The sequence below is a fragment of the Diadema antillarum genome, unplaced genomic scaffold (genome assembly GCF_040938485.1).
Source record: "Diadema antillarum isolate AM-2024a unplaced genomic scaffold, OU_Dant_1.0 seq00000717_RagTag, whole genome shotgun sequence".
NCBI classification, from domain to species: domain Eukaryota; kingdom Metazoa; phylum Echinodermata; class Echinoidea; order Diadematoida; family Diadematidae; genus Diadema; species Diadema antillarum.
In genome coordinates, this window is record NW_027271621.1 from 988,812 (window position 1) to 1,000,327 (window position 11,516).

The following is an 11,516-nucleotide window of genomic DNA, read 5'->3' on the forward strand; positions in this document are numbered from 1 at the left end:
CTTCCTTTTGATGTATTGCAACAGCAACAAAAATAATCATTCTCATTATAATGTAGAACAAAAAGTTTAAAAAGGAATTATTCTCATTCACTTGCGTGAAACAAAGATCATTACATTTTCAAAAATATAAAGAAATTTGATAGCCACAGATGAACTCAGTATATTCGTTCAAAACCAATGTTCCTACCGGGAATAACTGTGCTTAAAGAACCATAGGGCTCATTTATGTAATAAAGCTTAAGATAAATCACTGCCGTCGACATTCGAAAGTCATTTTCCATCATTTCTCCAATTATAGAGCATTCTTCATCGATGTCTTTCTTCAGTGTCTCCGATCGTTGTTGACTTTATCAATATTTTCTCTCCTCTTAAATTAGATTTTCCTCTATTTATATGAACACTAAGACAGAAGATCACAAAGACCATTACGTTTTTAAAAACCCGTTCTCTCTATTTCCCATCGTTAATCCTTTAGATGCGATATATAATACTTTGTGTGATGCAGATACATCTGTTCATAATGTTGACATAACATTATGACAATTCAAATATTCGATTGTCTTCGTGATTACATCGAAAGTGGTTAAGGAGAGGAAACTACATATCTCACGTTTAATGGAGAGGGCTTCACAGGCATAGAAAATATGACTTGATACTATTGATATTATATCTTACAAGGACACAATATTCGAGCTGGTAAGGAATTTTAGAGTAGGTAACCATAGTGAAAGGTTGTACGCAAAACGACAGGGTTTCGAGAAAAGATATAAAACACAACATGATTATGATGTCAATATACAGTGGAATACTACTAAAATGTATTCGGATTTTTTAATCGACCTCTGTAATTTGAAAAAGCTCGACAATTACGTCCATTTCAAGAAAGGCATTATCGTCATTTTAAATACAAACCACTTGATAAACAACGTATTCTCCATTTGTGTACCTAACGGCTCTAGGTGACAGTTTTGCCACAATCGTAATAGTCGTTGGAAATTTCTAATTACAGCTATACAATTACTGTACCACAAAGTTTGCTCTCCGTCGTACACCGAGATTCTATTCCAAAGTTTATATTTTTCAGGCGCTGTGTTTCCAATCTCGATGTATAAATGTATGTACGTGTATGTGTGTGTGTGTGTGTGTGTGTGTGTGTGTGTGTGTGTGTGTGTGGTCTCTCTCCCTCTCTCTTTCTCTCTCTGAATCTGAATCTGTCTCTCTCTCTTGCTTCTCCCTCCGTCTCTTGAAAGTAATGATCTGACATCTCGCTCGAAATGGACTATTGGCTGTTTGACGGACCAATTCTACAGAGCAAACATTACACCATTAGCCATTCGACAAATTCATTTAGTCGTAAGAGAAAACATCGAATCAGAAGCGCAGCGGCACCATGCTTCGTGACGTAATGACATGAATCTTCTCCACTGCACATGACGAGTGTACGTTTAAGTGTCCTCTTATCAATGCAACTTTGTCATATACGAGATTGTCGCAAACGACCCATTGAACAAATATTATAACAATATACTAGTGTATTATATAGAATTTTCAAAGTCTTCAATGAACATTCATGCGTTGAAGTTTTATCGAAGCCTTTGCCTGTACAGCTAAGATCCTGTTCAAATCTGATGTAACTTCATTGTTCCACTATACCTTATCGAAACGTTTACAGTCCATTACAATCGATTAAAGAGATGAAGCATTCCATCTACAAATAGATCATCAAATAACGGAATCCATTACGGGCCGTCTATATCCAACTATTCAAGGGCACTTCATGAACAACTGGCAAAAACAAATCATGATTGGTTTTTTTTTTAATTATTAATGTAAGATTTAACTGTCTTGTCTCTAGAAAAGAAAAGAAATAGCAAAACACAAAACGTGGAACAAAATGTAACTTGAAACAAACATGCGATGTTAGCTATGGGTAAGAAGTGGATTTAACCGATTCAACCTGCCAAGATAATGTCCTTTTTTAGCTATGAATGCCCGCAATCTATGGCCGCGACTGGAAAAAGAAAGATTGAAAATTGTAGGTACATGTATCAGACTTTTTTCAGTGTTTTCTAGTATGCTACCTAGCTTCATAGGTTTGCCACGTCTGTTCTGCATCCATGTTATATGACACTCATGCTTTCATTTGTTAAAATAGATACGAGTCATTTAATGTATCGCATAGCTCATGGTGATGAGCTTCAATTCCTTTATCAAGATTATGCTGCAACAATGTCTTCACACACCAGGGCGAATGATAACATTCAATCATTCATTTAATTCATTCATTCACTTTATAGAGCAATGCTTTCTGCATTGTTCTACAGCACTTCATAAACACATTTCCATCTCAATAGGTACTCCATTATTCAGTTCGGAAAGTGCATGCACATTATCCTTCTCTTATCCATAATTACTTGTGTTGTTTGGGTTTTTTCCCCTTTGTATTGCTAGTTAGCAAATTCTGCTAGCCTGGCAATTGCCTGGAGAGATCTCTTCAGTTCTCATCTCCTCCGTACACTGCTGTATATATGAACCTTATCTTCGTCTTTCCCATTTACATTTATGTTTGGAACATTAATTGAGTTGTATATTTTAGTTGTTATATTGACAAGTGAAAGGTTGGTTTTTTCAGCAGCATACAAAAGAAAAAAATAAACTGAAACAAAAAAGGTAACAAAAAAAAACAAAACCTCGAAGCCAGCCTAACACACAAAATGCTCAAAATGCAATCAGTCAGCCCTAACGGAGGATCAAATTATCACTATTGACGACTAATGGGCTTGGTGAGGTGATTCATCCCGTAATTGACTGTTGCGCACACATACCCACCCACATACCTACACCATTGTACACACATACAGACACACACACGAACACACACACACACATACACACACATACACATTAACGGTATTAATGTTGACTGGTCATCGTCCGTTCTTAAAGTAGTGGATGCCTTTGACGATATCTCTTTGTCATTATCACTTATTTCACCTAAGGGAATATGAAGCTAAGAATATTTGCTGCACTCCCGTAAACTGTCTCGTCATTGTTGTTGTGATCTCCGTTTTAGTACATTAGCACGTCCTGCTGGGTATTTACATCAGCAGGTCCCGCTGGCACGCAGGTCGGCTTTAACAAAATTTTTTGTCTCCACTTTTTCCAGTTTTTTTAAATCTAATTTGTTGTTGTTTAGTGGAAATCAAATAAATCACCAACGTATCGTATCATCCTTTTTGAATTTTCCATAATATATATCCCCGCCCCGCCAAATTATGAAGCAGATTATTGAGAATAGATTCTAAAATTGCAGAAACTCCTTCCTGTGAAAAGGGAAATATCCTATCCCATCCGTAGCTTGGTTGATGTTAGAATTTTCAGTATTAGATGTGAAAATCCCACAACAACAATTTGTTTTCCTCTGGGTGCACATTAATATAAATAATCAACGTATAGCATTTTCATTAACAGTTTTTCCGTGTACACATTATGCAATCTAACTTGTAGACCAGATTTTTTTAATTTCTCTTTTTTTTTATAGAAATGCAAAATCATTCTCTTGTTGGAGTTAGTACCCTCGCCCGCTCGGTCGCTGCGCTTAGCTGTTTTCAATAATTTAAACTGAAGATGTGAAAATCACCAAACAAATTAATGAATACAGGGTTTTTGTATGATTTTTCTTTTTGATTTAATAAGAAATAAAGAACACAAAAATATCACAAACCATTTTTTTTCTTTGGGTGCATATTGATATAGATAATCAACGTATAGCATTTTCATCAACAATTCATTTTTCCCATATGCAATCAAAATTGTGCACCAGATTTTTTTAATTTCTTGTTTTTTTAATGCAAAATCTCCCTATTGGTACCCTCCCCCTCTCGGTCTCTGCACTTAGCTGTTCTAAATGATTTCAACAGTAGATGTGAAAATCACCAAGCAAAGTAATGAATACAGGTTGTTTTTTTTTAACAGTTTTCTTTTCAATTTGATAAGAAATAAAGAACGTCGAACTTTTCTTGACTAAACATTTTTCAAATATTCCACCAAAAATGTGTACCAAATCATTGAATTCCAATTCTAAAAGTGAGAAGGATCGCTCGTGCAATGGGGAGGGGTAATACTCCCATACCTAATCCTCCCCCTGCATGATCATAGTCGCTGCGCTCCCTCGCTTGGACTAAACATTTTAAAGAGCACTTCAGACTGATATTCCTGACATGATACTTGAGGACTAGACAGAGAAATCCCTCGTTTCCGAGCGTAAGTGTCATTTACAGGCTAGGTGAAGGCACGGAGCAAGTGAAGACTAGATTTGTCTCCGGCGAGTATTGTATCAACGCCGGCGTCACAGTGTCCCGAATTCGAGCAAAGATGGACATACGAAAAGAAATCTTCAAATTCTGCTCTGATCGTATACACATTGGGTTATGCAGTTGTTATGCATGAGGGCATCTTCAAGCCATCGTATAATTGCCGATGAGCTTCTCAGGCTACTACCAAAACATCTACTTGCTTGAAATCGCTTTTGATCGGTTTTTAATCAAGTTCGGGGGTAACTTCTCGCGTAATTGAAAATTCCATATCCGTATGACCATCTTCTGTCAATTTCAGGGCAGTCCCAACAGTGTGATGCCAGCCAACTCTAGCCTAGGCGTCACACTGTCCCGAAATTGATCAAAAACGGACACACAATAATGGACATATTCATTCATGAGGGCATTTTGAGCCATTGTCTGACACCCACCGATGGAGTTTCTCAGGCTCAGGCAGCAATGTCGTAAGCGGCAGCAAAATCTTTGGCAAGCCATAAAATTGCTCGAAGATCTTGCGAAGATGTATTTTGTAATTTATAAAAAAAAATGCATCTTCGTGTAGCCTTATTGTGTGGCTCGGATGTCATCGTGTGACCTTCTGTAGGCATCGTATTTGCTTCGGCTGTTGTGGTACAACTTCGTGCGAAATTGAAAAATTCCGTATTCGTATGGCCATATTGTGCCAACTTCGGGATGTGACGCCACACTTTACTACATCTTTACATGAACAATCAGCCGGGTATTGTTATTCAAGCAACCATGATCATGCAATGTTACGCTTACCTCGTAAACATGATCTCAATGATTATTTTACCAAGTGGTACAGCTTTTTCTAAAACAATGATAGGTGAAGATATGTTTCTTTTCATGCATTTTGCACGTCTGCTTACATGTGCAGAGCTTTACGAGAGTCATCCCAAGACACAGAAAAATGTTCTACCTTCAGCCTGGTTGTTTAAACAGTGATTACCGTGGGAAATATGAGAGCACATTATACCGTTTCGATCATTCTTAAAGTGCGTGCGTTTAACAAAGGGTTGTAGTGCTTCCAAACGTATTCCACTCACACTCGAACTTTGTGGTATACTGTGAGAGGAGTCCATTTCCAGTGCAAATAGAGTGCTGTTCACTTTGACTTACATTTTAGGCCTGCCCAACACACCTGAAATCATCGGTTCGAGCCTTGGTTCGATATTTTTGTGTTTCTTACAATATGTAGTACGATAATGTTCTTTCAGGATAGAAGAAAGTGCACCAACCTATACCGGCCCACGGTGGTCCATTTACGCAGGAATGGCCGCAGCTGGAATACGTGCAGTACTCGGAAACATTACCGTAGTATTCCGTCGCATTGAGAACACTGATGCAGTCCCACTGAGCAGAAACTGCAAGGAAATGATGGAAGATAAGCAACATTCAGGGCTTTTCTTTAAAAAAAGGGCAATACGGAGAAATAGTATCACATAGAGAGGGAAACGGGAAGGAGGGGGTAATAGCTCACCTCCCCCCTCCCCCAGAGTGCCCCCCCCCCCCCATGCACACATACATGCACACTTAAAGATATTCCTCGGCCCCTGGCATTGATAAGGTGGTAACTGTTGTAAAACGAACCAGATTTTCGCTTCCTTCATCTTCTTCTTTTTGTAATGAAGAATGTGAAAAGCACAACATTTTCAACAAAACTAATATTATTTTTAAAAACGACTAGTTGTTTACGCACACGTTGTAAGAGAAGAGAGCTAATTCCGTCTACATGAAGTTGCCTGTCATGACAGGACCAGAGACGAGATATGCATGAAGAGCACAGAGAAATTGAAATGCTGTAACTTAATAATTTTCATTTTAAAACGAATTAATGTAATATATCTTAATGTTTTTAGGTATTCGTTTATCTCATTCTGTCAGTTATTCATCACTACGACTACGTCCGGTCTTTGAAAGCGGTCTATCTTGCTTATCCTCGCCGACGTAAAAATGACGCAAGTTCAATTTCAAGGTCTCGTTTTCCCTCATTGCACCTTTTTAAAAATGGTTCACGTCATGCAGTATTACTTCATGTGAGAACATAATTTCTTTAATTTGCACTGGACTGTCAATGATGATGTCATGAAACATCGTCTTTGACAATAACCAGTCGTAGATGGAAATGTGATTTTATAACATCGTCGCTGAACATTTAGACTGCATAGGTTGATGAAAACTGGTTGAGTCCTAGCTTGAGTTCTGCGGACAATTATCTCTCGCCTGTATGTTCTTCAAGCCACGTGGTACACAATGTTATACAAGAAAACGTAGTAGATTCAACATTGTAAAATTTGTTCCTTTCATTCGGTGTTCATTATTATCAGTATATTTGGTTCCATTTACATTTGCATTTATTCTTGTTGGAATCGACGGGCATAGAGGGGTTTAACAGGGATTTTGACAAAGGATAAAATAATAGTTTATTACCAACATAACAGTCGTCTTCTAATAGCGAGAATTCAGATGGACACCTCGCAATACAGACGAGTTTGGAGAACACTGTTTCAAACACCCATCCCATAAATGGGCCTCTCCTTTTAGCGGTCATTGGCAGAGACAGTACAAGCGAGCATTATGCATAATTAATGTGAGCTGTAAAAGCGGCATAATGTCATCACTAAATCAATTATCTCGAAATGTACTTTTCAGAGTTTATAGGGATAGTACAGTGTTGGTTGAGATGAGAATTTGGGCTTTTAAATTTTTGCAAGATACCAGAAAACACTTATGATATAGCACAGAGCATACCATTTTAAGAGCATTTCAAAGTTTATTTGATGAAAATCGGGTTTGTAATAACTGAAACATCCAAAAACAAAGTAAAACAAAGCGATCGTTACAAAGTGTGGGTCCCACACTTTATTAGAATCGCTCTTTTTGGGATATCTCAGCCATTTCAAAACCAATTTTTATCAAATAAACATTGAATTTCTCATAGAATTGCATGCTCTTTCATATTTTGAATGAGATTTCTTATTATCTCACCTAAAAATGTTAGAAACCTGAAATTAGGTCTCAACCAGTACTGTACAGTCCCTTTAACTCAAAGAGGTTGTTTTGAAAACTTCAAACAATAGCCTCATATCTAATTGGCGGTTTTTTTTCGCATGTCGCATATCCCAAAGGCCTCTCCTTTCGAAAATGACAACAATCATACATTTCTGTATGCTGGCCCTTTCCTATGGAATAGACTCCCACAAATCATTCGTAATCTGTTCTCTCTAAGTGAGTTTAAGAGCTCACTTAAAACCTGGTTATTTAGACAAGCTTTTTTGTAAACATTTCCTTTATTCCTTTTCTCATACCTCTTTTTAACTGGTATTTTCTTTCTGCCTTTCTTTCTTGCGCCATGAGCATCTATTCATGATGGATACCGGCGCATCACAAGTGTTCATATCATTATTTTATCAAAATTCATGAAATTCTTCCGTCGAGATGTTTTGTCGATGTTACGTCGATGTCGGGTAATTTGTTCAGTTCAGTTCAGTTCAGTTCAGTTTTTATTTCTGCATTTCAAAATCAATACAAATCAACAAATCAACAAAATACTTACATAGTCATTAACACAGCTAATATTCGTAACGTTTGGATCTTACATACATTTTCTTTCTTTTTTCAAGAACGAATATCATATATGAAAGGAAGCAATAGGAAATGATAAAAATGAAATGCAGGGGACCATCATCATAAGCTAAGCTTGACGAGGATGATGGCCCCAGGTAAAGAGATACATAAAGAAAATCTTGCCACTCACTGAGTGGGGGGTAATTGTGCAATGGGCTCAACGAAGAGATACATAAAGAAAATCTTGCCACTCACTGAGTGGGAAGTAATTGTGCGAAGGGCGTGCGGTGCAGTGCGGTGTGCATTGTGTTGGGATGAATCTTGGTTTGTACGTTGAGTGTTATTTTGTGTATCAGTGTGATGAGGTGAATGTTACTTCAGTTATGGCCGTGAACTCATTGTTTAGGGTGTTTGTTGACCAGGTGGTATGAATATTTATGTGTCAGAAGTATACTGGATTATGAGGGTGTTTTTTAGTTCTCGTTTGAAAATGTTCAACGACGTACGTTGTTTTAAATTAGGGGGTAAAAAATTCCAAATATCTGGTCCATTGTGCTTTAATGATTTTTGAGCTAAAATGATTCTGGGGTTTTCGAGATGGTAATCGGACGACTGACGTGTTGGATATGAATGAACGGTGAAATTTGGAGTGAAGAAGCCATCAAAAATTTTTGGAAGACAATTAAATGTATATTTATACATAAAAACAGCAGTTTGAAAGGTGTGAAGATCCTCAATTTTCAATGTTTTTAGTTGACGAAATAGGGGATTGGATGGGGATAAGTAACGGGAATTGGTAATCAAACGTACAGCACGTTTTTGGAGAGTAAAAATTGGATTAATTTTAGTTGTGCCACAGTTTCCCCAAGCGATATTGCAGTATGTGATATGTGGTAAGATCAATGCATTGTATAGAATAGTCAGGGAATTTTGAGAAATGAAGTTTTTCAGTCGATATAAAATTCCTACAGTTCTTGAGACAGACGTGTGGATATTATGAATGTGATCGTTCCAAGTTAAACTCGAGTCAATTGTGATTCCTAAGAATTTAGTAAATCTTACTTCAGTTAAAGATAATCCATCAATATTGATATTATAACTGCTGTTAATGTTCTGTGAAGCAGTAGGTTTGAAACGTATAAAATTTGTTTTAGAGACATTAAGGGATAATTTATTACATATAAACCATCGGGAGACTTTGTCTATTTCCGTGTTCAGAGTATTAAACAGTGTTTCAAGGTTCTCATGGGAGTAAAAAATATTAGTATCATCCGCAAAAAGTATAAATTTAAGAGTTTTTGATGTATTTATTATATCATTAATATATACAAGGAACAGTAGGGGGCCAAGAATTGATCCCTGAGGAACACCACATACAATATTAGAATTCGGAGATTTAGATGACTTAAATAGTACATATTGCTTTCTGTTGGATAAATAATCAATAATCCAAGAAAGTGCTAAACCACGAATACCATATCTTTTTAATTTGTAAATTAATATATCATGATCTATGGTATCAAAAGCCTTTGATAAATCCATGAAAATTCCTATAAAATGTTTTTTATTTGCAAAAGATTCAGTAATCTTATCTAACAATTGAATTATAGCTAAATCGGTGGAATGGCCCTTTCTAAATCCAAACTGATTAGGTATAAGTAGGTCATTTACATGAAGAAAAATGTACAGGCGTTTATGAATATTTTTTTTTCCAGAATTTTAGAAATACTAGGTAATAACGATATTGGTCTATAATTTGTTAAAAGAGAAGGGTCGTCTTTTCTTTTGAAAATTGGAACTACTTTCGCAATTTTTAATGAGTTTGGGCATATTCCAGAAGACAGTGAAAGATTGAAAATGTAAGATAAAGGTGTGGTTATTTGTTTGATGATTTTCTTCAGTATATAAACACTTATTTCATCATGGCCACTAGATCTACTTGGCTTTAATCTGTTAACAATCTCCAGTATTTCTTCCTCATCTGTTGGGGTAAAGAAAAGGGATTTGTCGCAGTTTGGTGGAAGAAATTCAGTAAAGTTTGAATGAACATGTTTGTTTTTTATTTTTGAAGCTAATTGGGGGCCAATATTTACGAAGTATGAGTTAAAAGCATCAGATATTTCATCAGGGTTTATGAGTTCTTTGTTGTCATTATAAAAAACGGACGATGTTTCCTTATTATTTTTACCTGTTATTTCATATATAGTTTCCCATAAACCATTTACGTTATCCTTTTGATTATCAAACTTATCAGAATAATACATTTTACGAGAAATACGAATCAAATTACTGAGTATATTTCTATACTTTTTGTAATCTGTAAAATGTTTTGTATTGTGGGTAGTAATCGCCAGTTTATACAATTTATTACGGGTTTTTATTGAATTGATGATTCCCTTTGTAATCCAGGGATGTTTGTTCTTTCTGCGTGTTTTTTCTTAACTAAAGGAATGTTTTTTCGATAATAATATAAAAGTTTATCTAGGAAAATATCATAAGCTTTATCGGCGTTATTTTGAAGATACACTTCTTGCCATTCTTCCTTCACTAAATCAAGATTAAGTAATTCAATATTCTCGTCTGATTCTTTTCTGTACATTATCGGCCTGGGTTTTGAAATACTTTTGACGTTTTCAGAATAACGAAGAATAATGAATATCGGTAAATGATCAGATATATCATAATATAAAATACCATTAATGAATTTATTTACAGAAAAGTTATTAGAAAAAATATTATCCAACAAGGTTTTAGATGTTTGGGATATTCTTGTTGGGTTATCAATATGGGAATGGAAAGCATATGAAAAAAGAATAGTTTTTAATTTTACCGCTAAAGTATCTATTTTCGTCATGTCAATATTATAGTCGCCCATAATATAAATTTCCTTATTTTCTTGTGTAATCGTGTTGAGGCATTCATCAAAATTTTCTAAAAACATTTCGGTTTTATGATTTGGTGGCCTGTATATAACACCAATTATCTTATTTTTCATTTTATCATTAATGATTTCCACAAACAGGCTTTCACAACCTTCAATATCAATATCAGTTCTTATTTTTACTCGCAATTCGTTATATATATATAGGGCTACCCCTCCCCCTCTACCTGTCAATCTACCCCCTCTACCTGTCAATCAGTTGCAATCATATCATTGTTCATATCTGAAGTTTTGACAGCCATGTAAGTTATAAGTTGTCATTCACTAATGGATCTTTGCATATTCTGTGGAACGTTTGCATTCGATCCCCCGTCCAATTAATACAAAACTTTTTGCAAAGTAACAATACTCATTTGCGCAAGCGCGTGAAAGACATACTGACATAAAACAACAGAGTAAATACGAATATGTACATGAAATAGATACCAAACAACCAACGACATGCATGTGCATTGCATATACACCTCCTCCATGTACATACACATGAATATACACGTAATATGCAAACATCTTGATGTTCGTGGAACCACTTAAAGCAAATCGAGGTAGCACTAAAATGATATAATGGAAATCAAATGAGTTCACAAAAACAAACCGAACATTTTCACCTTACCACGTTTACAGTGGTTAATGAAGTCTGTAATAACACGGAGATGAAGTAAATACAAACG